The 26,635-nt window shown below is 41.1% G+C and overlaps 1 protein-coding gene across 1 annotated transcript in view; it reads left to right on the top strand.

The window, feature by feature from the left end:
• The first annotated feature begins 688 nt into the window (after positions 1-688).
• Positions 689-26,635, top strand: part of MEGF10 (multiple EGF like domains 10) — a 269,210-nt gene continuing 243,263 nt past the window's right edge. Inside the window, exon 1 of the mRNA XM_070793223.1 lies at positions 689-792. The gene's annotated coding sequence lies outside the window, so the exon portion shown is untranslated. The remainder of the gene's footprint in view (positions 793-26,635) is intronic.

Here is a 26,635-nt window from a genome sequence, read left to right as displayed (position 1 = left end):
TTTGTTTTTATTTCTTAATACCATCAGAAAATATTTTTCTTTGCTAGTTAAATCCACTTAAATTTATTGTAATTTCTTTTATATTAGGAATTATTTCTCCCACCATGTCTTATATTTAAATTTGTTGCATTTTCTGCTGGCTCAAAAATTATTCTATTTTTATTCAAAAGTAGCTGCTTTTAAGGCCCTTATTCATCTTTATTTATGCTATTACTGCATTAAATTTATCAATGTCTATATATCCAAGGAAAAAATTTGCTTCCAGAAATAATGAAGAGATCAATTAAAATAAGAATCAAATTCAACAGTGAGCACAAGACGACAAATGGGAAAAATACTTTTAAATATTAAAAGAAAGTAAATTTGAACCCAGAATTTTATATTCAGCCTAATTGTCTTTCAAATGTAGTGACTTAAAAGATATATATATATATATACTTATTTGTATGTATGTGTATGCACATATATGTTCATTTCACTTCCAGTGCCTAAAGTTTAAAACTACAGAACAGACAAGTGGGAAGGGAAGATGAAAGACAGGTGCAGGTGAGCAGGACAACTTGGAACTTTTGTACAAGCACACACTGGAACCTGGGAACAGACTGAAATTCATGTTAGTTCTTGTTGCCTCTAACCTCGATCATACGTGTTTCTTGCAGAAACTGGGACCTTTAATCACAATGGCCAAACACACACCTGGTCCAGGAATCAGAGACCTTCAAGGTGACCTAATGAAAGGTGGAGCTTTTGAAGATTCCACTGCCTCTTGACACCAATGATGTGAGCTGGCAAGTAAGTGGCAAGGCCCTTAGAACATTTCGTGGGGATTTAGCTTATGGTCCCATAACTGGAAATATACAAGAAAAGGAACTTGGAGAAAGCGAGTTCAGCCTAGCTAACTTGACACTGCTCAAAGTCACCACTCACAGACATTGGTCCTTTCCTTTCCACCACCTATATCTCCTAGCTTCTTGGTATTTTTTGTCTCTCTATCCTCTCCTGCTGACCTCTAGGAGAGGTTCTCAATCTGATCTTGCAACTCAGTGATTTATTCATCACTTTTGTCCATCTTGCTATGTATCTTATCTATTGCTTTTGTCACTTCGGCTATTTCATACCTACCACTTAATTTAGTCCTTTCTTATGTCTTCTTGTTCTTGCTTCACATGGATATCAGCCTTTAGCCTCTTAATATATCCATCATCATTTTAATTTCTTGGTCCATTTCCTCTTATAATTCTGTATAATTTAGATGGTTTATACTGTTGAGTTTGTTGTCCTTCCTTATATGTAGTTGTATTCCTTATATGACTTACGGCTATTTCTTCTGAAGAATTCCTCTTCCCCTGAGAGTATTGGTTACTACACATGGCTCTGTGCTGGGAAATGTCTGTAGCTCAGCCTTTACTTGATGTACCTGTAGGTGAATTAAATCCAGGGAAGAGAGGCTCAGGGACCCTAGAACTCATAGTGTTAATTCTAAATCGCCCACCATCTACAAGTAGCTTCTCTAGTCTATATTTCTCATTTACACTCTCTAGAAGCAGTCTCCATAGATTCACTCTTCCTACCCTGGGGATTTGGAGAATACCCAAGACTTAGCCGGTCAGTACACGCCCATCCTTTCCACCCCCCCTTTTTCTTGCAGGGCTTTGGCATGTCTTGTTGCTCCCTCTGGATTCCTGCAGCCCCTGATGTGGTTGTCAGTTTCTGTGGTAACTGGCAGGCTGTGGCCGTCCACACTGGGGAAGCAAGAGCAGCGCGGAAACTCCCCTCTCTCCTCTCTTCTCAGAGCTGCCTTAGCTGCCCTCCCTGCCTGACTGAAGACTTTCTCAACTCTCCTCCCATCCCCACCCCTCCACAGCCCCACATAATACTTTCTGAGTCTTCAGACTCCCCAGGGACTTCTCATAGTGTTTTATTTATTTTTAGTCGTTCGTTCCTCAAATCCAAGTTTCCCTCCAGTTCCTATAGTTTCTCTATGGTTGATTTTCAGGAAGCAGCCAGTGGCCAGTGTAGTTTGTCATTTTGACAGGGTGAGAGAATGGTTTATAGGATGAGCAGGTGTACCATAAAAGGGGGAGAATTAGAGACGGCAGGTGTATGAGTCGTAAGCACAGAGAGGCTACCAGTGCTCACCAAGAGATGCTTTCTTATGCACTTAATTCTCAAAGTTTAATTTATCTATCTATCTACCTTACTGTGCATTTGTATTTATGTATGTACGCATATATATGTGACTTTAAAAGTAAAATAATGCTTTCAAGCTTATAATGGAAACAGGAGTCTTCACCCCTTCTTACTCCAAACTTCTGCTCCCTCAAGGCAACATACTTTGACCTTTAAAAAAAATGTTGCTTCTGGTGTTTATTTCCACATTCTGAGTAACATGCTTATGTTACTGTTTCTTGACTTTTTAATGTTAGAGACTATCTTTGGGTTTATGAATATATAAGATGGGGACTTGGTACTCACTTTATTTTCCCTTCCAACGAGTTCTCTTTCCCTTCTTGCTCCAGCTCCTAATATAGTTACGTCACGGCTTCCATTAGTAATACTGAATGTTTGTACTATCATGCCCATGCAAGCAGTATTCACAGTTAAGACCTGTAGCATACTAAGATTATATTTCCTACCTTATATAACCTTGTATTTTCTTAGGGTTAATACTGGCCTCTCCCCATCCCCACCACCCGCTCTCTTTAGCCCGTCCTGGTTTTCTGATAAGAGTTGTTGGATAGTTTCAATCGACCCACCTGATTCTTCCCCTCTCCCTTCCTATCCTAGCTCCATCTTCCTGCTCACAGCAGAGTGCTGGTTAAACCTTCCCTTTTTCATCATCTTGAAACTTCCCTTGCCTACCTCCCTGTGCTAGAGCTCCTGTTTCTTAGTTCTTTATCTCCCTATTTCTTAACTCACTCCTTTATTTGATGAAGAAAGTATTATTTTCTGGTTGCTTCCTAAAAACGAGTCCATAAGAGGTAAAAACTCATGTCGGGTGTAGTGGTCATCTGCTATTCAGACTGCCCCATAGTTTTAAACACCCCTTTCCCATTGTTTTAGTAGTTTTCCCACATTATAAATTCCACATTCTTAAAGAAGGACATTTCCCAGGTCATTTTCTAGCCGTTGGATTTCAGACATGTGGTTTTGATTACACTCGTCAGCTGCCTCTGTGTGCGAGTCAGAGTCTGGGTCGGGAGCTGGATTACTTGGGAAGGAGGCGGGGCCTGAGGCATCCACTTGACAGGTGCAGGTCTGGGTGGGGCCGCACAGCTGAGTGTGAGGATCCAAAGCGGTGGCAGAGGCAGAGGAAGGACCTGGAACTAGTGACTGCAGCCTCCTAGCTTGGTAGTTTCAGTCAGAAGCAGTGACTCCCTCGCTAGGCAGCTCTTTGCCTTGATGTTGGGGTGTCACTCCTGGAAACACAGTCCATTTCCTTCCCTTTAGTCTGTGGACTCTATCTCACAACGAGTCCTTTTAGCTTAAACTGGTCTTTCAGTCTGCTGTGCTGTGCTTAGTCGCTCGGTCATGTCTGACTCTGCGATCTTATGGACTGTAGCCCACCAGGCTCCTTTGTCCATGGGGATTCTCCAGGCAAGAATAGTGGCATGGGTTGCCATGCCCACTTCCAAGGGATCTTCCCAATCCAGGGATCGAACCCAGTTCTCCCGCATTGCAGGCAGATTCTTTACTTGTTTGAGCCACCAGGGAAGCCCCTCAGTCTGTTGCTGCTGCTGCTGCTGCTAAGTCGATTCAGTCGTGTCCAACTCTGTGCGACCCCATAGACGGCAGCCCACCAGGCTCCCCCGTCCCTGGGATTCTCCAGGCAAGAATACTGGAGTGGGTTGCCATTTCCTTCTCCAATGCATGAAAGTGAAAAGCGAAAGTGAAGTCGCCCAGTTGTGTCCGACTCTTAGCGACCCCGTGGACTGCAGCCTACCAGGCTCCTCCATCCGTGGGATTTTCCAGGCAAGAGTACTGGAATGGGGTGCCATTGCCTTCTCCCTCAGTCTGTTAGGACTGCTATAATAGAGTACCATAGACTGGGTAGCTTAAAACCAACAGATGTTTATTCCTCATGGTCCTGGAGGCTGGAAATACAAGATTAGGAGCCAATGTGTTCCGTTTGGTGCAGACTCCCAGCCAGGTTGCAGGTGCCAACTTCTTGTTGTGTCTTCACATAGTTCAAGGGAGCTTTCTTGCATCTCTTTTATAAAAGGTATTAATTGCATTCATGAGGGCCATTCACTTTCCAAAGGATCACCCTCCTAATACCATCACACTGGGCATTAGGATTTCAACATATAAATTTAGGGGACACTAATATTCAGACCATAGCAACTGGCTAGAATAACTTCCACTATGTCAAATTAACCTGGCACATATGCCTTGCATGCCTAAAGAGGTCTTTATTCTACTGTAAGAGATGAATTTGTAAGAGATGAATTTGAGAATAGAATTTGGAAGATCTTCCTCAAAAACTAGAAAGCATTTCTACATTACCTCTGGCTTCTACTGTTGTTGCTTAGAAGTCTGAAGTCAATCTTTTTCCTGAATCTACATGTGATTCACTCCAAAGTTTTTTTGCTTATCTCAAAGTCTAATTTACTTTAAATTTTTTTCTTTTTATATTACCACATCTACAAATGGTCATGGTCATATTTTAAAGACTCAAATAGTTCTAGATGTTGTTTTATGAAAAGCAACTATTTCCTGATTTTTTTGCTCCCATTTCTGCATGAGAGTAAGCAAGCACTTTTACCACTAGTAATCCCAGTGGCTCAGATCGTAGAGAATCTGCCTGTAATGCAGGAGACCCAGGGTCCATCCCTGGGTTGGGAAGATCCCCTGGAGAAGGGAATGGCTACCCACTCCAGTATTCTTGCCTAGAGAATTCCATGGACAGAGGAACCTGGTAGTCTACAGTCCATGGGGTTGCAAAAAGTTGGACAGGACTGAGGGACTAAACGCAAATTTATGCATTTTTAGCCCAACGAAATGAATCCCAGGAAGCCTTTCAAAATTCTCACATTTAACTGTTATTCACTTATTCAAGAAAACATTACACATAGAAGATGACTACCTTTTACCTAAACAGACTTTTTAGGATGTAGGAGTTAGAGATCTCAGAAGAGCAGTTATTGGTAAGATGTTCCTGTCTATTTACTCATTTGAAAGTAGAATGTGAATCTGGGCTGGGACCTAAGGTATAAGAAGCTTCTGTTTCTAAGGAGTGGCTCAGTGGATGAATGAGTGGTCTTTGAGGTTCCTGGAAACCAGCATTCAGAAGGGACTCCTGGCATCAGAAAAGGCTGGGGAGTGAAATCTTAAGAGCTACATTTGAAAGCCTAGAAAGGTTGATGTGGAACACATCCACTGAGCCTGGTACTGTATGATTGGAGTGCCCTTCCAGGGAACCTAGAAGAACCATTAGAGGCTGGGCAGGCAGTGCAGAGGCCAGCATCAGCTGCTCACTTCACTTTGGACTCTATTTAAGCACCTTCAGAAACAGCAGCATCAGGCAGAGGAAGCCACTCCAGGCTGTCCAGTCTCAAGCTGCTGCTTCATCTGCCCTCCATGTACCTGCTCACTCTAAGCCAACCGGCTTTGGTAGCTGTGGTGAAATTCTCCAGCCATCAGGGAGTGTATTTGGCCCCAAGGTAGCAAAGTAGCAGGACAGAAGCAAACAGGGTTCCCTCCTTAGACTTTTTAGCATCCTGGAATCCTGGAATTTCTGCATGCATGGAAGGGATGAGGGGATCTAAGAGATAAACTAATTTCTTGCTAATATGGACATTGTGGGCTTGAGTACAACCTCAGGAACCCTCCTGGGGCAAGATTGGCTGTTATTCAGCAAACAGCCTTGAAGTGAGATGTGCTGCTGCTGCTGCTGCTGAGTCACTTCAGTTGTGTCCAACTCTGTGGGACCCCATAGACGGCAGCCCACCAGGATGCCCCGTCCCTGGGATTCTCCAGGCAAGAACACTGGAGTGGGTTGCCATTTCCTTCTCCAATGCATGAAAGGGAAAAGTGAAAGTGAAGTCGCTCGGTCGTGTCCGACCCTCAGCGACACCATGGACTGCAGCCTACCAGGCTCCTCCATCCATGGGATTCTCCAGGCAAGAGTACTGGAGTGGGGTGCCATTGCCTTCTCCAAAGATGTGCTGGTTTACACAAATTATATTTTGCTGATGCTATCGCTCAACATCTCTTGACACTAACAACTCTGGTTACCTGCTATATGGAATATTTGTGTCTCCCCTCACCCCCAAAATTCATATGTTAAAATGCTAATCCCAATGTGATGGTATTAGGAGGTGTTGCCTTTTGGAGGTGATTAGTTCATGAGGGTAGAATCCTCATAAATGGGATCAGTGACCTGTTAAAAGATACTCTAGAGAGCTCTTGCCCCTTCCTCCATGTGAGGACACAGTGAAAACAAGACTGCTGTCTATGAGCCAGGTGAGCAGGTTCTCACCAGATGCCAAGTCTGGAGGCACTTTGGACTTCCCAGGCTCCAGAAATGTGAGAAATAAATGCTTCTTGTCTAAGCCACCCAGTTCATGGTATTTTTGTTACAGCAAAGCAAGACCCCTGTGCTTTAACTTTTTTAGAAAAATTTGACAGTTGAAGATGAGAGGTTGGGGAGTACAAAATGGGAGAGACTGGACCTGCCATGATCTAATTTGTCCAGAACTCTACCCCAAGTTGCCCCTGCTGAACCAAGAAAGTTTCTACAACTCACAAAGCTAAATTTCAATCCAATTTGTATATCTATGCTAGCAGAATAAGACATTTTATCACAGATAAAGAAAAGTCTAACAGGTTTAAAGTTGGACATAAGGAACTCTGACCTTATTTTCCCTGAATATTTCCCTGAATAGCCAAAAACAAAACATCTAAAAAAAACCCACAAAAAACAAAACCCAAGCCATAAAACAAAACACCCAAAACAAACAGAAATACTTGGTGCATAAAAAAACTTTAATTTTTATACCAGGGTGAATTACATAGTTTCCACAAACAATGATGAGCCTGATAGGAAACTCAGAGCAGTGTCAACTGCTGAAGCTTTTCTGGAAATGAAAAGAGGCAAATAGTCAAACCAGACCATATATCTGTGACCCTCACTAAATGGGCTGTTTGCTCCATTGCAGCTGTTTTCAAGGTTCCTCACTTAATCCAAAGTAAACTGGACCCACGGAGTCTTTCAGTCACACATTGTCTTGCCACAGTCATATTTGCACAGACATTGTGTCAGCTGTCCTGATTCCATGGATGATGTGGGGCTGTAGCTATGACTGTGGCTAATGAAGGACACATTTGTCCTTTATAGTTAGAGAGAAAGGGCACCAAAGAACAGATCCGTATATTAAATGGAAGGTGTACGTTGGAAATGAACAAATGGATTACAATAAGATGAGAAGTTACTTAAATTTGATAATAAGTGGTTGTAGCTTAGGGAAATTCGAATATGAGAGGTTATAGTCAAGCATTTTTTTCACGAGAAAAAGCAAATCTCTAAAGTAAGCAGAAGTAATCAGAATGTATCAACTCAAGAGAGAACAAGATATGGCATTTGGAAAGGAAAGGTAATCTTGGCAATAATAATGTTCAGCCTCTGTTATTTCTTGAGGCCAGTTCAATAAATTGTAATGTTACATTAGCAGTTTCTTGGAAAAAAACCAATCAACTGCTCTTCTCTTTTATCTATGGCTCTATATTCCACATGAATTATTCACTGCTGTGGTTAGTTCCTCATAGTTGCTGCATCCCCAAAGAATTCTGGGATGTTAAATAACAATGAAAGTAAAATTTGTAATATTTTATTTAAGTGTTAACTAAAGCTTTATTTATAAATGATCATCCATTTGTTTTTAACCTAAATGCTTCCTCAAGTTCAGCTATTGATTTCACTCCATTCAAATCTAGGATTTGCTCTAGTCTGGTGTGTTATGCAAAATGCAGTGGGGCAGTGTATCAATGCAAAATATCCTAGTCACAGGCACAGTGATGTTTCCATGTTGCTTGCTAAACTGTTACCTTTCCATAGCCTCGGAGTAGTGACTGTGTAATATGTTACACTGAGAACAAAATCAAGTCTGAGGCAGTGTCTTCTAGGTGTTTCTGTTTAATCAAGACGGGTACCAGAACCCTAACATCAGCTTGAGTTTATTTGGTCCATTTATCTGTATGATAATTCTGAGGGGTTTTTTAACTAAGGGTTTTACGAAGATAATGAAATGATTTTTTGAGAATAATTGAAACCAAAGCCTTGGAATTAAAACTAATGATCAAGTTTGGCATTAATATAGACGACAAACTACAAGCTATCACAAAGCGGAACTTGATCTCATTTTCTAGTTCTTCCTCCTCTGCATGAGTGATTCAGAGAGTTTTTTCTGTTAGCATATCTCTCCCCCTGAGTTCCCCTTTTCCTCGTCCACAGCCCATGCTGTTCAATGACCCTGGCTGTCTGTGCTAGAGCGGGCCCATATTTCTCTTTCTCTGGCTCCGTGTATGTCAGGACTAAAGATTGTTTCAAGCCTGGGCTATATCAGTTGTTACTGTGCTTGAGTGTGGAATGCTCTGGGAAGTACTGATGTCCTGCTGTACTTGTGTGCCTGGGAGCAACTAAGGATCCTGTTAATGGGTGCATCCCTCCATCTTTCCTTTCCCAGCCGAGCACTGTCCTGCTTCCCCCCTCTCTCCTCCAGCTGTCATGGAGTCCTCTTGCTGTTGACCTGGGTGATGTGTAGGATTCTAGTCACCTGCTTTTGGCTGAAAAGTGTCTCCCTCATGGAGGTAAAGTGAAATAAATTCCTCCACTCAGTGGTACTAAGATAACTCTTACTCAGTGCCCTTAAACATCCCCCAAACAACAGTGGTTCCGGACATGTATGATTCCTGTCTACAGAACATGCAAAGGAAACCACCTAGATGTGGGGATATGTGTGTAGAATTAGGGAGAATGGCTCACACCTCCATCACCAACAAAACTCTTTCCCTCCCTCTCTCTTTCCCTACCTTTTTGTCTTCCCTTCTTACTCCTTCCAGTTGCTTTGGAAAGAAGTATGATTTACCACATAATAGACACAGAAGTGGTGGCTTATTTACCCATGTGCTCACTCAGTCCTGTCCAACTCTTTGCGACCCCATGGACTGTAGCTCACTAGGCATAGTTCCCACACATTTTCAATCTTGACTCTGCATCAGATTAATCTCTTAACAGCTAAAAAAAAAAAGAAAAAAGATAAGAAGCCTGACCCCGCTTCTAAACTACTGAAAGAGAGTCTCTGGAGATGAGAATTTAGAAGACTGTATTTTGAAAAATCTCCACTCTTTGAGTAATAATATGCAGCTAGATTTGAGAACCGACAGTCTGAATGTTGCCTGCTGTGACAATGATGTATCAAATGTTACATCTGATTGCACTGATGATGTAGTTTGCCTCTCTCTGATGGCCAGGCTTGAGGGATAGAATAGTGACAAGGTTGAGTATATATAAATGGTTACATCAGGCTGCCAGTGTTCAAATCCTAACTCTACTGCTGTGTGTTTTATTGCGCAAACTATTTAATCTCTTCATGTTTCAGTTTATTCATCTGTAAAATAGCATTAAAAATAGTACCTGTCTGATAGCACTGTTGATGATTAAACATGAGACAAAACACTAAGAACAACACCTGACATATAGAAAATGCTGTTAGAGTATTAGCCATTAACATTATATGATTATGCTTGAATCAAAGGGGTCTCCTAGAGTTTTAAAAGACTTTAGAATATGATCTAGTCTTCAGGCAGCTGTATATTATTATCATTCCCATTTGACAGATTAGAAAACTCAGGTTCTTAAGTGATGTACTTGCCCAAGATGATTCAGGATGAAAATAGCAACAATTATGATAGCAAAAGCAATAACAAGTAGTATCTATTGTGTGTTTATAACATGCCAACACGGTATTAAGTGTCTGATGTATGTTATATCATTGACCCAGAGGTTTTCAACCTTTAACACGCACACACAGTCATCTGGGGACAATGTTATAATGTGGATTTTGATTCTGTACGTCTGGGATGTGGCAAAAGAAGTCGTTGTTTTTTTTTTTTTTTTTTCCTCTGTCTCTTTGTACATTTTTTAATTGGTGGAAAATTGCTTTACAATTCTGTGTTGGTTTCTGCCGTACAACAGTGTGAATCCATCATGATTATATATGTATCCCTTCCCTCTGGAGCCTTCCTCCCCTGTCCCCATCCCACCTCTCTAGGTCATCACAGAGCACCGGGCTGGACTTCCTGTGTTAGTTAGCAACTTCCCACTCTCTGTTTTGCGCATGATAGTGATATCTGTCAACGCTACTTCCTCAACCTGTCCCACCCTCGTCTTCCCCTGCTGTGGCCGCAAGTCTGTTCTCTGCTAGATTTGTCAGCACCGTTTTTCTAGATTCCATGTGTGTGTGTGTGTGTGTGTGTGTGTGTTAGTCACTCAGTCGTGTCCGACTCTCTGCGACCCCATGGACTGCAGCCCACCAGGCTCCTCTGTCCATGGGATTATCCAGGCAAGAATACTGAAGTGGGTTGCCATTTCCTTCTCCCCTAGATTCCATATATATGCATTAATATACAATATTTTTATCTTTCTGACTTCACTCTAGATTCATCCAACTCACTAGAACTGACTCAAATTTGTTCCATTTTGTGGCTGAGAAATACTGCGTTGTATAAATGTACGAAAACTTTTTTATCCATTCATCTGTTGATGGACATCTGGGTTGCTTCCATGCCCTGGATATTGTAAATATTGTTGCAGTGAACATTGAGGTACATGTATCCTTTAGAATTGTGGTTTTATCAAGGTATTTGCCCGGTAGTGGGATGGCTGGGTCATGTGATAGATTTATTCCTAGTTTTTTAAGGAATCTCCCTACTGTTCTCCATAATGGCTATATCAGTTTAGATTCCCACAAACACTGTAAGAGGGTACCATTTTCTCCACATCCTCTCCAGCATTTTTTGTTTGTAGATACTCTGATGATAGCTGTACTAACTGGTGTGAGGTATATACCTCATTGTTTTGATTTGCATTTCTCTAATAAGCAGTACTGAACATCTTCTCATGTGCTTATTGGCCATCTGTATGTCTTCTTTGGATAAATGTCTGTTTAGGTCTTCTGCTCATTTTTTTGAGTGGGTTATTTGTTTTTCTGATATTGAGCTGAATAAACTGCTTACACATTTTAAAGATTAATCCTTTGTCAGTTGTTCCATTTGCAATTATTTTCTCTTGTTCTGAGGGTTGTCTTTTCATCTTGCTTATAATTTCCTTTGCTGTGCAAAAGCTTTTTTTTTTATTAGGTCCTATTTGTTTATTTTTGTTTTTATTTCCATTAATCTAGGAGGTGAGTCAGAGAGAATCTTGCTGTGATTTATGTCAAAGAGTGTACTGCCTATGTTTTCCTCTAAGAGTTTTATAGTTTCTGGCCTTACATTTAAGCCTTTAATCCATTGTGAGTTTATTTTTGTATTCCATTCTCTTACATGTAGTTGTCTCATTTTCCCAGTACCACTATTGAAGGGGCTGTCTTTTTTCCATTGTTTATTTTTGCCTCCTTTGTCAAAGATAAGTTACCCCTATGTGCATGGGTTTATCTCCGGGCTTTCTATCTTGCTCCACTGGTCTATATTTCTGTTTTTGTGCCAGTACCATACTGTCTTAATGACTGTAGCTTTGTAGTATAATCTGAAGTCAGGGATGTTGATTCCTCCATCTCAATTTTTCTTGATTGCTTTGGCTATTCAAGGTCTTCCGTGTTTCCATACAAATTGTGAAGTTTTTTTTGTTCTAGTTCTGTGAAAAATGCCATTGATAATTTGATCATGGTGATTTAGCTGCTAAGTCATGTCCAACTCTTGTGACCCCATGGAATGTAGCCCTCCAGGCTCCTCTGTCCTTGAGATTTTCCAGGCAAGAATACTGGAGTGAGTTGCCATTTCCTTCTCCAGGGGATCTTCCTGACCCAGGAATTGAACCTGGGTCTCCTGCATTGCAGGCAGGTTCTTTCCCAATTGAGCTACAAGGGAAGCCCTGGTAATTTGATAGTGATTGCACTGAATCTGTAGATTGCTTTGGGTATACAGTTATTTTAACAATACTGATTCTTCCAATGCAAGAACTTGGTGTATCTCTCCATCTGTTTGTGTTGTCTTTGATTTCTTTCATCAGTGTCTTACAGTGTCTTTCTGCATAAAGGTCTTGTCTCTTTAGGTAGTTTTATTTCTAGGTATTTCATTCAGTCACATTCACCATTGCAATAAGAAGGTTTCTACACTTCTAACAACTTCATAGGCAATGGTGACCCTTCTGGTCCAAGACTCACCCTTTGAATAACATGGGTTTAACCCATACAACCACCCTATTTGATGGGTACTAGTTTTTGTCCTTATTTTATGCATAATAAACTTAGGTTGTGAGGATAAATAACTTTCCCATGGTCACGGGTTTTGGAGCAGTGGTACTGGGCTTAAAGTGATTCTCATTCCAGAGCCTGCCTCCTTTATCACCCTGCCTGACTATGAGTATGTATGTAACAGGGGTATCTATGCCATTTTGGCAGAATGTAGAGCAAATGCCATGTGTTTCCCAGAGTTTAAAATTTTTGTGTCTACTTGAAGGAGAGACATTGATATGGTGTTTCATATATTTTAAATTGTTCATTACATCCCTGGCCCTTCCAGCTAGCTGCTAGAGTGACCCATTTATATCTGTGGTTTCTCTTGCACATAAGAGAGAGTCCTAAATTCTAGCTGATGGTAAACCTAATGGTCAGGTCTCCCCTGAGTTATAACATGCTCCATCACTCTTTTAAATCCTGACTTTCTTTGATTTGAACCCATTTCAAGTTTAGAATTCTGGACTCAATAAACTTAGATTGGATCCTCTGCCCTTCTGCACTGACTCTGACTTGGCCTCGTCAGCAGACACAGAGATGCATCTCTCAGGCCCCCTTTGAAGAAAGAACTTGTTGCTCAGCATCAGGAACACTTCCAGGTGTTGACCCCTTTGGGTTTGCTTCAGCTTTGGATCCCAAGCCAGCTCTCCTCTGGTCCTCCAATCCTGGGCATTTCCTCTAATGCTGACACTTTCATGGGCAGTCTTTGCTCACAGCTTCTCTTTGGGCTGGCAGAAGCTTTGTGAGTTCAGCATCATCGTCTGACAGCTTCCATGATCAATTTTACTTTCTTTATTGTTTTTGCACAAATATTACTCCCCAGCCTGTGTGTGTGCTCAGTCTCTTCAGTTGTGTCTGACTCTTTGCGACCCTATAGACTGTAGCCTACCAGGCTCCTCTGTCCATGGAATTCTCCAGGTAAGAATACTAGAGCGGGTTCCCATGCTCTCCTCCAGGGGATCTTCCCAACTCAGGGTTGGAACCTGAGGCTCCTGCTTTGCAGGCAGATTCTCTACTGTTGAGCCTCTGGAGAAGCCCACTCCCCAGCACAGTGAGCCTTTTACATTTCTAACTCCATCTTAGTGTCTTTTCCAACCAACACCTCCTACCACTTAACCAAGTGAGAGCTCTAAGTCAACCCAAACCAGTGCCTGGATAGGCTTGGCCTAATACTTGATAGATATCTTTGCTTGGGTAGGTGCTTAAATTATATATTGATATAATCACTCAATGGACAGGTGCATATTGAGTAACTGTTGAGTACTCATACCTTCAAAAGCATAATCATCCCTTTTAAATGTCTCAGATAAAGGAGAAATGTGCCAAATTTAGATACTATGCATCTTAGGATCATGGGATGCTGCCTACAAAATTATAGCATTGTGATATAGTGAGGAAAAACAGATGTCACCAAAATAAGATAGGAAGTAACTAGCAGTGTCTATGGTAGAAAAAATACAGACCATGAGTCAGCAACATTGAACTGCAGTTCAAAAAGTAAATCACACAGTGGATACAGAAAAATAAACAGAGTAAAAGATTGAGGGTTTTTTTTTGGTTTGGTTTTTGTTTGTGTTTCAGGTTTTGGTGGGTTTTTTGTTTTTTTCTTTGGTTTTGTTTTTTGAACTATTTATTAATACTACACAGAATCCTGTGTCATGGTTCTAATTTCAGATGAGGAGTTGTCAACATGATTTAATTGGATGGGTTCTCAGAAACCCCTCCCTAATTCCCCAATATCCATGTACTCCTATATTGGAGGGTTTGAAGTTTTGAAAGAGGGGGCAGGTAGAGGAGGAAATGGCAATTTTGGAGCATAAGTTGCTTGCCAAAAGAACAGTCTATGTGACTGCTGTTTAGTTGTGTGGCTGTCAGTGGAGAGGTGATGAAATGAAGCTCTGACTGTCCAGAGGATGGACTGAAATCTTTCCATCTCTGGAGAAGGAGAAATGACTGAGAGATGGAAACAGTGTTGGTTGGGAAAGAAGTAAAAGGCAAGTCCAGTTTAGATTAAAGCACATTTTGGGTGCAATAGCCTAAGTCTTAGAAAACTTGTAGATTAGAAGCAAACCATAAAATAAAAGTAAATTAGAGTTGGGCACTTTATGCCCACTTTTATTTTTGGGCTCCAAAATCACTGCAGATGGTGACTGTAACCATAAAATTAAAAGACGCTTACTCCTTGGAAGAAAAGTTATAACCAACCTAGATAGCATATTGAAAAGCAGAAACATTACTTTGCCAACAAAGGTCCGTCTAGTCAAGGCTATGGTTTTTCCAGTGATTATGTATGGATGTAAGAGTTGGACTGTGAAGAAAGCTGAGTGCCGAAGAATTGATGCTTTTGAACTGTGGTGTTGGAGAAGACTCTTGCGAGTCCCTTGGACTGCAAGGAGATCCAACCAGTCCATTCTAAAGGAGATCAGTCCTGGGATTTCTTTGGAAGGAATGATGCTAAAGCTGAAACTCCAGTACTTTGGCCACCTCATGCGAAGAGTTGACTCACTGGAAAAGACTGTGATGCTGGGAGGGATTGGGGGCAGGAGGAGAAGGGGACGACAGAGGATGAGATGGCTGGATGGCATCACTGACTCGATGGACGTGAGTCTGAGTGAACTCCGGGAGTTGGTGATGGACGGGGAGGCCTGGTGTGCTGCGATTCATGGGGTTGCAGAGTCAGACACGACTGAGCAATTGAACTGAACTGAACTGAATGATATATGTGGATAGGCAGAAAGGTTTGAAAAATGCCTTATTATGTTGAAGAAGAAAAGTGAACTACCAAAGAACTTAAGAGACATTCTCTAGAAAATGAGCTCTGCTTAGTGCAGAAAGGGTAATTGTTGTCGTTCAGTTTTTCAATTGTGTCCAACTCTTTGCGACCCTGTGGATTGCAGCACACCAGGCTTCCCTGTCCTTCACCATCTTCCTGAGCTTGCTCAAACTCATGTCCATTGAGTTGGTGATGTCATCCAACTGTTTTGTCCTCTGTCGTTCTCTCCTCCTCCTGCCTTCAGTCTTTCTCAGCATCAGGGTTATGGGTTATATCTGAGTTGAATTTCTTGTTAACAAAGACTGACATTATAAGTTAACTTGGGAGATTTTGTGAAATTCACATACTTGAAGGTAGCTCCAGTATGGTCCTGCATGGAGTTGAGAAAACAAGAAATAACCAATTTTATTTTTTTATTTAGTTTTTATTGCAGCTGGCACCCTGTCAAACTCCATATAGAACTTGCACCCAGAACTTGGTGGAAGATGTGTTAGATGTTTGCTTGACAGACTGGTTTCCCCTACCAGACTACCTGTATCTTGAATGCAGGATCATTTCTTTCTCGTGTATAATCATATTCAAATGCTTGGAACAGAACCTGTAAGGTACTTAGTAGGTGCTCAGCAAATATTTATTTATTTTTTAGTGGTTTTGCCATACATTGACATGGATCCACCATGGATGTACATGTGTTCCCCATCCTGAACACCCTTCCCACTTCCCTCCCCATCCCATCCCTCTGGGTCATCCCAGTGCACTGGCCCTGAGCACCCTGTCTCATGCATCAAACCTGGACTGGCGATCTGTTTCACATATGATAATATACATGTTTCAGTGCTATTCTGTCAAATCATCCCACCCTCACCTTCTCCCACAAACTCCAAAAGACTGTTCTATACATCTGTGTCTCTTTTGCTATCTCAAATATAGGAGAAATAGCCAATTTTAAAATCTGTCTAGCCCCTGCTTCTCTAATTTATGGGAAAAACTAACATTTTTACTTTTTTTTTTTTTTACTTTACTTACAGTTTGATGTGCACGCAGCAGGTTTGAATGTATAGTTTTCTGAATCAGTAGCCTAGAAACCCACCAGAGCACACACAGTGAGGTAACTCTGTCACCCATGAAGCAGCTAAAGTGACAATCAATAAATCATAAAATATGCCCAAGAGGGCATTATAAATCATTTAGAGTTGCTATTAATATTTTAGACATGTTCATTTTTAGCAGTGTGTTAAGGTTTAGTGTTTGCATTCCATTTTTAATTCAGCACTTGATAATTGAAATATGATGCTGTTAAAAGTGATGTAATTTTTTTTTTTTTTTTTTGCCAATTATTTAAAGATTAAATTGAATGAGGGAACTGATTGTTAGCTTTATTCTCTCTAAAATTCCCTCCTGGTACTTTGGGCACTGGTTCTCTTGGAGTGCGGTAGGGTGTAATCATTGGTCTTCTCTGATAAGGAGGGAGCATTCTGATGTCCTTCCTGATAATTCCCCTTTCCTGGCTCTGGAGCTTTCCCTTCTCAGGAATGTGGCAGTGTGATGGATGGCTGGCAAGGGGACCTGTTCTTACTAGGCTGCCTAGGACTTTCCTAGTTTTAGCACTGAAAGTCTTGGGTTCCAAAAAACATGTAGGTCCAGGTCAAACAGATGGTTGGTTACCCAGGCTGGTCCCCAGATCCAAAGTAATATTATTTGGCGTACTGGCCCAGGAAAAGGGGTGGACTTTAACACACTTGTCAGTAGCACTTGTTCACTTTCTTTCTGTACTGCCATTCCGCTCCTGACTTCCTTGGTTGCTTAATGTTTTCTCTAGTTGTTCAGGGCATCCTCTCAGACTATGCTACTGTGGATATCCACTTCTTTCATACTATTAAAAACATCTCAAGTGATTAATAAAAACCACTCTCTACTGAGAATCTATTTTGTGTCCAGCAGCGTGCTAAGTATTTTCTATTTACAGTATCATCAGTTCAGTTCAGTTCAGTTGCTCAGTTGTGTCCGACTCTTTGCGACCCCATGAATCGCAGCACGCCAGGCCTCCCTGTCCATCACCAACTCCCGGAGTTCACCCAGACTCATGTCCATCGAGTCAGTGATGCCATCCAGCCATCTCATCCTCTGTCATCCCCTTCTCCTCCTGCCCCCAATCCCTCCCAGCATCAGAGTCTTTTCCAATGAGTCAACTCTTCGCATGAGGTGGCCAAAGTATTGGAGTTTCAGCCTTAGCATCATTCCTTCCAAAGAAATCCCAGGGCTGATCTCCTTTAGAATGGACTAGTTGGATCTTCTTGCAGTCCAAGGGACTCTCAAGAGTCTTCTCCAACACCACAGTTCAAAAGCATCAATTCTTCGGCACTCAGCCTTCTTCACAGTCCAACTCTCACATCCATACATGACCACAGGAAAAACCATAGCCTTGACTAGATGGACCTTTGTTGGCAAAGTAAGGTCTCTGCTTTTGAATATGCTATCTAGGTTGGTCATAACTTTCCTTCCAAGGAGTAAGCGTCTTTTAATTTCATGGCCACAGTCACCATCTGCAGTGATTTTGGAGCCCAGAAAAATAAAGTCTGACACTGTTTCCACTGTTTCCCCATCTACTTCCCATGAAGTGATGGGACCAGATGCCATGATCTTCGTTTTCTGAATGTTGAGCTTTAAGCCAACTTTTCCACTCTCCACTTTCACTTTCATCAAGAGGCTTTTTAGTTCTTCTTCACTTTCTGCCAATAGGGTGGTGTCATCTGCATATCTGAGGTTATTGATCTTTCTCCCGGCAATCTTGATTCCAGCTTGTGCTTCATCCAGCCCAGCATTTCTCGTGATGTACTCTGCATAGAAATTCAATAAGCAGGGTGACAATATACCATATCATAGGTCTTCAAAAAAATGGTGTGAAAAGAATACTACTACCCTTACTGCTTATAAGCCAACTTAGGTCCAGAAGATTAAGAAATTAGGCAGGGACTTCCCTGGTGGTCCAGTGGCTGAGGCTCTGTTCTTCCAATGCAGTGGGCCCGGGTTCTGTCCCTGGTCAGGGAACTAGATTCCGCATACTGCAACTAAGACCTGGTGCAGCCAAATAAATGCATACTTTTTTTTTTTTTTTTTTTTAAGAAATTAGGCAAAGATCTCAGAACTGGTCACTGGAAGCTGTCTTTATTCCAAAGCCCATGGGTGTTTCTAAGTCAGAACTTGATCCCCTTAGGGACTTGCCTGCTAATACTTATGGCTTCAGTGTGTGGATCTCTGTTAAGGCATGCCAATATTGTAATAGCTCATCCTTCATGAATCATGACTTGGTGGCCACCTCTTTCTAGAAAACTCACTTTCTTTTAAGCACAAAGGGGCAGTTCAGGTAGCCTTCAGGTGTCCTGGAACAGGGCTGCATGATGGACGGGTTCTAGTTTTCCCAGAGTTGGTGAGGAGCAGAGATGTATATCAGTTAGGACTCTTGATGTTTTTTAAAGTGACACAAGTGTGACTTGAGCTAGATGAAGAAGTAGGTGCTTCCTGGTTTACCCAATTGTATAACTGTAAGGTATAACGGTATCTCTGGCTTCAGGTGTGGCTGATTCAGGTATAAACATCTTCATCAGGACATTGTACCTCTCCATCTCTTAGTTCTGCTTTCCTCTGTGTCAGCACCATTCTGGGCAGCCTTTCACATATAGTGATTCCCACAAGCTTTCAATTTAGAGCTTCTTGGTTTATCAATTTCAGGAAAATCCCATAATTTAGTCTGTTGGACTGATTTAAGTCATAGGCCTGTCTCTGAACCAACCACTGTGGCCAGGGAGGTGGAACACACTGTTTGCTAAGTCCAGACTTGGATTAGGGGATGGGATGAGGTCATCTGACCTGAGTCACATTCGGTGGGAGGGGTGTGCCTTGTCAAAGGGAAATAGAACTTTACTATCATAAGCCACGGGAGGAATAGCTTCTGAGCAGGGAAAAACTAGAGATGGACACTTAAAATAGCTATTGAAATTGAGTGGGTTTGAAGGTGAAATGAGAAAATATAAAAGCATTTGATAAACTAAAAAGCACCATGTAGTTAAAAAAAAAAGCTCTCCTTTTATTAATTGATGTACTGTTCCACTCAGAGTTGAGAAATGAAAGCCTTTAAAAGCTTGTACTTTGATTTGGTTAGTAGATCATTCAGTAGAAACCATTGCAAGTAAAACCAGCATAGCCTTACTGGGGAAGCACAGCTGTGGAATATATATATATATATATATTTTTTTTTTTTTTTTCTATTGATTTTATGGAGAAGAGTGTCATGGAGGGGGGTCCAGGGAGCAAAGAGGGGCTAGATAGCCTGGATAGCCTTGTATATCAAGAAAGGTCTATGGTCAAAGAAATGTACTTTTCCCTCTTTAAAATGATGATTTATTTTAAAAAGTAAGTATTGATTTCCTTTTTTAAATTTTTTTTTAAATTTTATTTTATTTTTAAACTTTACAATATTATATTGGTTTTGCCAAATATCGAAGTGAATCCGCCACAGGTATACATGTGTTCCCCATCCTGAACCCTCCTCCTTCCTCCCTCCCCATACCATCCCTCTGGGTCATCCCATTGCACCAGCCCCAAGCATCCATTTCCTTAATGCAAATAAAGTTTATATGAAGTTTACTGCATGTGTAATGTAGTCTAAAGTGAAAATGTTAGTCACTCAGTCGTGTCTGACTCTTTCTGACCCCATGGACTATAGCCCTCCAGGCTCTTCTGTCCATGGAATTCTCCAGGCAAGAATACTGGCGTGGATAGCCATTACCTTTTCCAAATGTAGTCTAAGTTCATCATATAAGCATCAACTTGAAATGATTACTACTTAATCTAATTGTATGTTTTCTCCTTTTGCTTCATGAAAAGAACTCCCCGTGCCGCAAACCACCCCTCCCCCCGCCCCCCCACCGACCCCAGTATATTTCTATTGTTCAGAAAGCTGTGTAGCCACTTCCATGACTTAGGAAGTTTCTGCTCAGATGTCAAGCCCATTAAGGCAAGTTCTTTCCAGTTTTATTACCTTCATGGAACGCCTCCGGAAGAAGGCAAGATGTCACTGTATCCTCAGCATTCCCAGGGCCTTTTCTGCTCACTCTACCTATCCTGAATCTCATTTGCCTTTGAGGAAAGAAAAATTCCCTTAGGCCATATGGTTTAGCCATCATGAGAGAAAGTATCTGTACAATGTATCCTTCTCCCTCTCAAATCCCATTTATTCATTCTTCACATTAAATGCTCATCTCCACTGAGAGTGTGCTTTAGTTAAGTCTAGAAACACCTAGAAATGGAAAAACCTGATTCCCAAAAAGACACATACAGGAAAGTATATGAATATATACATATCATTATAACTTTTATGGATATTTTATTATAGAAATGTATGTTCATAAAAATGTTTAAAAAAAGAAGTAAGAAAAAGATTAAAAAATCATATTACAGCACTCAGATAATTGTGGAGGCTGTTTTCATTTTTAGAGGGAGGAAGGATGGCCTGGCATTTCATATTTTCTCATTTATAAAAATGAGATCATGTTTAAACACTCATTTATATAATCTTATTCTTCATATAGCAGTTTCTGGTTAATATTCTTTTCTACAACAATCTATTTCTTAAAGGGGTTATGTCTTATTTTTCCCCCTAAACGTCTACTTTAACATATTCTTGAGCACAGTAGGAATTGCTAAATACCAGTGTATAGTGATTTCTCTCTTTGCATTAACATACTGCTACCCCTGCCAAGAGAGATGTTTGTATTTTAATACTGCTTTTCTGTAGACAGTGCCTTAGTGCAAGGAAATAAATCTAACAACTGGTCCCCTGGGGGACATTTTAAAACAGAGTTCACCCATTATTTTTTATCATGACATATAATCTGTCCATTCATTTGCCCATAAGAATGACCCAACTCTAAAGAGAAACTTACCCCTTCTTTCCCGATGAGTGTTTATAGAGGGAAGGGAGGAATCAGATTCAATATTTATTTTAAATGGCATTGATTAAAGATCTTGCTGTATATGCTTGGCATATTGTATCAATGTCAGCTGTACCCTTGAACACAATGCATGTCTGGTATACCAGTTAGCCACAATCACATTTTAAAATGCATGATTCTCTGTTCAGCTGTTTGTGGCACGCAGTCGTGTTAGATTTTGGAAATGGAAGAAGAAGACACCCAACTATTAGAGTATTTCTGTCACTTGCATTTGTTAGAATATTCTCTGATTGAACAAACATGTATTTCTCCTGTGCCAATATCTTTGTAGTATGAAAAATTTCATTTCACCAATGGGGCAGAATGTTTCCCCTTTAGAACTGCGGAAATATAATGTTTAAGTTGGGTAAAATAATGCCAGGGAGGGAATTTGGAGGAAAGTAAGTTGCAGATAACATTAGAAGTGCCTGATACAGTCAGTTTGAAAGTGGGCCAGAAGACTTCCTTCTAAGAACCAGGGAATGAGTCTGGGTCTTTGATCAGAGCAGGGCAGTAGAATAGGAACCAGAGTTGGCTTTGGGGTAGTACTTATATCCAAATACTCCTTTCCATGAGAGGAGGTTTACTTCTGGTATCTCATGGGTTGAAGAGGCCATAACAAGACAGGATGAGGTTCAGGCAAGGTGTCAGGAAGCAAATGATAGTTGAGCAGCAGGTCAATTACCACCACATACAAAGAGCTGCAGGTGTGCTAATTGCTAAAGTCTAGGGATGTCGCTGCAACAAGCTGGTGGAAACCTGTGGCAGCAGCAGTTAAATATGGCTTCCCTGGAGGGTCCATGCTCAGAGCTAAAGGTCGAGTCCAACGTTACCCCTGGCACATCCAACTACTCGTAGAAGAAATAAAGGTAAATAATGCCAAGGGCACGGGAGCATGGGCAACCAGGTACATTGTAAGAGCTGTCGTTTTAGCCTGAGCGTCTTGATTGGTGGGGAATGGTAATAGATGAGACTGAAAAAGCAGCGAGAGAAGAGAATTCTTCTAGAGAAGAATTTGGATATTTTCTGTGGGTGATGGGAAAACTTGATGGGTTAAAAGCGGAAAAGTGACAAAATCAATCTTGCCACAGAGATAGATTATTCAGGCAGATATGCAGGGGGTTGGAAAGTCAAAGAAGATTAATATGGAAGGCAAGGGGACCCATTAGAAGGCTAGGGCAATAAGGACAAAGATATTTGTGGCAGCACTATTTACAGGGGTTAAAACACTTGAAACAATCTTAGTAACAACCGATAGGAATGAAGCTGTGCAGTCATGAAAAAGAATAAAGTAGTTCTCTTGGTTTCCCTGAGATCAAATCTCTTAATCGAAGCCACCGAGGCTTCAGAATTAGCGTGTAGCATCTTGACCCATTCTTTTAGTGGCCTCAGCCTCTACATTCTGGGTTTCCCCAATGACTCAGTGGGTAAGAAATCTACCTGTAACACAAGAGATGCGGGTTTGATCCCTGGGCTGGGACGATCCCCTGGAGGAGGAAATGGCAACTTGTTCCTGTGTTCTTGCCTGGAGAATTCTATGGACAGAGGAGCCTGGCGAGCTACAGTCCATGGCGTCGCACAGAGTTGGACATGACTGAGCATGCACGCATCTCCATTCTAGCCCCCATCCACTTTCTGGCCCAGGTAGGAGATGACTTGGGAGAATGGAGCATTAGAGGAGCAAATTGGGACTGTGAGCATTTTTGTAAATCTCCCCTTACCTGAGAATTCTCTGCCATAATACAGAATTCTGCCTTCTTTCTTCCTTACCATGCATCCCAGTGTTATGGTGATAAGAATAGACAGTAATCTTTTATGTGGCATGATGTTATGATGCCAATATTTGGTGAATAATACATATTTTATTTAAAAACAGTTGTTATGACAACTGCAGTGAACACTGGGATTTTCATGTTGTTAAGGAAAAAAGAGTGCTCTTCCTCCAACTCCCAAGCCTACTCCTCCTTCAAACCAAGGTTAGTTCTTCCGTGGCTTTTAAAATGTTAACTTCTGGATATAAATGTGTAAATGTAAAACCAAGCAGAGCTCTCACTCCCAGTGGGTTATTCATGAGCTTGCCTTTTGTCCAAGATACTTCAGTTCTCTCCTGTTGCTTAAAGGCTTTGAAGGAAAAAAATCCTAGAGCTCCGTGGTATAGATTTTTCAGTCTCCCTGAAGCATCCAGAATTGTTTTTTATTTCTCTTCCCTTCTGAATCCACGAAGACAAACCCTTTTTTTTCTTAATACAGTTTTATTCACACATCATTAAGCTGATTTACCATTTTATACACCACTGTAGGCTTAGCAATCGTGCTTTTCTCTCATTGTGGGAATGAAACAATTATTCAGAATCTCATATTAAAAAAAAAAGAGATTTTGCCCGATCCTGAAAGTACACATCACTGGGAATTTTGCTAAAACCTCTGATGTTATTAAAGTTCACAATGAGGGGAGGCATGGAGGGATGGAGATTAAGTAAATTATAAATGCAACAAATAAAATGCTAAACTGTAAAGTAGGAGTGTGTGGTCCTTGGGGCTCAATTGGCTGACATAAAACATTTCTAAGGAGGAGTTTTTACCTGGGGTGTCATCATTTCTTACTTTGGAAAGTGCATTTTGTTGGATGGTTTGCTCTGTGTTTTGGAACTCCCTGATCCCAAGTTTGCTCTCTCAAAACACATGCTACAATTGTTGTTTCCCTCAGTAAATGCTAGAGTTTTAAACATTCTGTATTCTTCTCTAACACAACGAAGAAAGAAGAATCAAAAGTGATTATCCACTAATGTTTGGCGCTCAAAGGCAGGATCACACACAATAATGAGTTGACAATACACAGCATGGTTTGGAGATGAGTAAACAAGGCACCATTACTCCCTACTATGAACAAACACCTGGAAGTGAGACAGTGGCAGAAAAATAAATGACCAGCTGCCAGGTTAAAAGCTCATCATTCAAGGAGTGTCCTTCATCTACTTGAAAGCATCTGGAAAGTAACGGGCACCAGCATTAACTGCACACTCATTTGTAAGGCTTGGCGGCATCTCTCCACTTGACAGCACCCTAATCATTCATCTGGTGGCCTGGGAGTGTGCAGACTATGCGTGTGAAAAGACGAAGTGAAAACTGAACACCAGCAGGATTTTACCACATGGATGCCTGCCAGTGGAAGCAGAGGCAGACTGGAGGAGGAACTAGATTTTTCAGACAATCTTTACTTGCCCCCTTTCCCTCTCTTTCAGATCAATCTATTCCAACCGTCTTTCAGCGGTTGTTTTTTTTTTCTGTTTTATGGTGGGTTGTTTTTTTTTTTCTTTAAGTTTTAATTTTTTTATTTCATTTTTTAAAACGTATTTATTTGGCTGCAGCAGGTCTTGGTTATGGCAAGTAGGACCTTCGATCTTCCTTTTGGCCTGTGGCATCTTTAGTTGTGGCACACGGACCCTTAGTTGCAGCATGGGGGATCTAGTTCCCTGACCAGGGATTAAATCCAGGCGCCCTGCATTGGGAACATGGAGTCTTAGCATTCTCCGGGACCACCAGAGAAGTCCCAAGTCTTAATTTTTTAAAGAGAAGTTTAGGTTGACAGCAAAACTGAGAGAGGAAGGTCGAGATTTCCTTACCCCTGCACACATAACCCCCCCATTATCAACATCCCCGGCCAAGATGTACATGTGTTGGATTGATGAACCTACGCTGATGCATCATGAACATCCAACGTCCATAGTTCACATTAGGGTTCGCTCTTGGTGTTGTACATTCTGCTGCTGCTGCTAAGTCACTTCAGTCGTGTCCAACTCTGTGCGACCTCATAAACGGCAGACCACCAGGCTCCCCCATCCCTGGGATTCTCCAGGCAAGAACACTGGAGTGGGTTGCCACCTCCTTCTCCAATGCATGAAAGTGAAAAGTGAAAGTGAAGTCACTCAGTCATGTCTGATTCTTTGCAACTCCACGGATTGCAGCCTACCAGGCTCCTCCGCCCATGGGATTTACCAGGCAAGAGTACTGGAGTGGGGTGCCATCGCCTTCTCCGGTTGTACATTCTATGGATTTAGAAAATGTACAGTGACGTATATCCATTGTTATAGTATCATAGAGAGTTGTTTCACTGCCCTGAAAATCCTGTGTGCTCTGTCTGTTCATCTCTCCTTCTCCATTTCCTAGCAACCACCAATTTTTTACTGTCTTAATAGTTTTGCCTTTTCCAGAATGCCATGCAGTTGGAATCTGTAAAGCCTTTTCAAACTGACTTCTCTGAGTTAGTAATATGCATTTAAGTTCCTTCCATGTCTTTTCATGGTTTGACAGCTCAGTTTTTTTTTTTTTTAAATGCTGACCGTGCATTATCTGGTTGTATCACAGTTTATTTATTCTTCACCTACTGAAGGACATCATGGTTACTTCCAAGTTTTGGCAACTATGAATAAAGCTGCTGTCAACATTCTTGTGCAGGTTTTTATGTGGACATAAATTTTCAGCTCCTTTGTGTAAATAACAAAGAGCATGGCTGCTGTATGATATGGTAATAATACATTAATTTTCTAAGAAATCACCAAACTGTCTTCCATTTTGTATTCTTACTGGCAATAAGTGAGGCTGTTGTTCTACAGTCTCACCAGCGTTTCCTGGTGTTAGTGTTCTGGAGTTTGGCTGTTCTAATAGTTGTGTAGTGGTATCTCATTATTGTAATTTGTTTAAATTTGCTATTTAATTTTCATTTAATTTAAATGACACAAAATATGAAGCATTTTTTCATATGCTTATTTGTCATTAGTATATCTTCTTTGGTGAGGTATCTATAACGGTCTTTGTCCCATTTTAAAATCAGGTTTCTTGGTTTTTTTTGTTACTGAATTTCTTTCAAACTTGGTTTTTTGGAGAAGGAACCAAGCAGGAGGACTTTTCTAATATTCAACATGAAAATAAAAATGCAACATCAGTGTTTCTATGAATTAACCACAATTTACTTAAAAAGACTTCATTCGATGTTGCAGTACATGTGATACCAGATATTCTCCAGATGTTATATAGAGTAAAAATTACAGGTTTACAGTGAAATCAGATGTGTATTTCCAAAATGTCCCCTACAATGGGATTCTAATCACAAATTGGCAGTATATTGTAAGTATATATCATGAAAAGTGCCCTAAAGGTTGGAAAAATTCTTTCCATAGGAGGGAAGCATGCTAAGGAGCCCACATATGCTCCACTGACTCATCAAACAGTGATGTTAAGAATGGGTCCCCTGGTGTTCCCCTATCTAGGTGTTAATGTCCATGGTAGAAGGCGGGACCCTGTTGGCCCCTGGCACAGCACTTTGGACCAAGTATTGTTCAGCAGTTCGAGAAAATAATCCACTCCAGGGTTCACTTGTACTTCAAATTTGTTTGAAACTTGGGTTTTGTAGCTTCTTCAAA

The sequence above is a fragment of the Bos indicus genome, chromosome 7 (genome assembly GCF_029378745.1).
Source record: "Bos indicus isolate NIAB-ARS_2022 breed Sahiwal x Tharparkar chromosome 7, NIAB-ARS_B.indTharparkar_mat_pri_1.0, whole genome shotgun sequence".
NCBI classification, from domain to species: domain Eukaryota; kingdom Metazoa; phylum Chordata; class Mammalia; order Artiodactyla; family Bovidae; genus Bos; species Bos indicus.
This window is presented reverse-complemented; position numbering and strand designations above follow the sequence as displayed.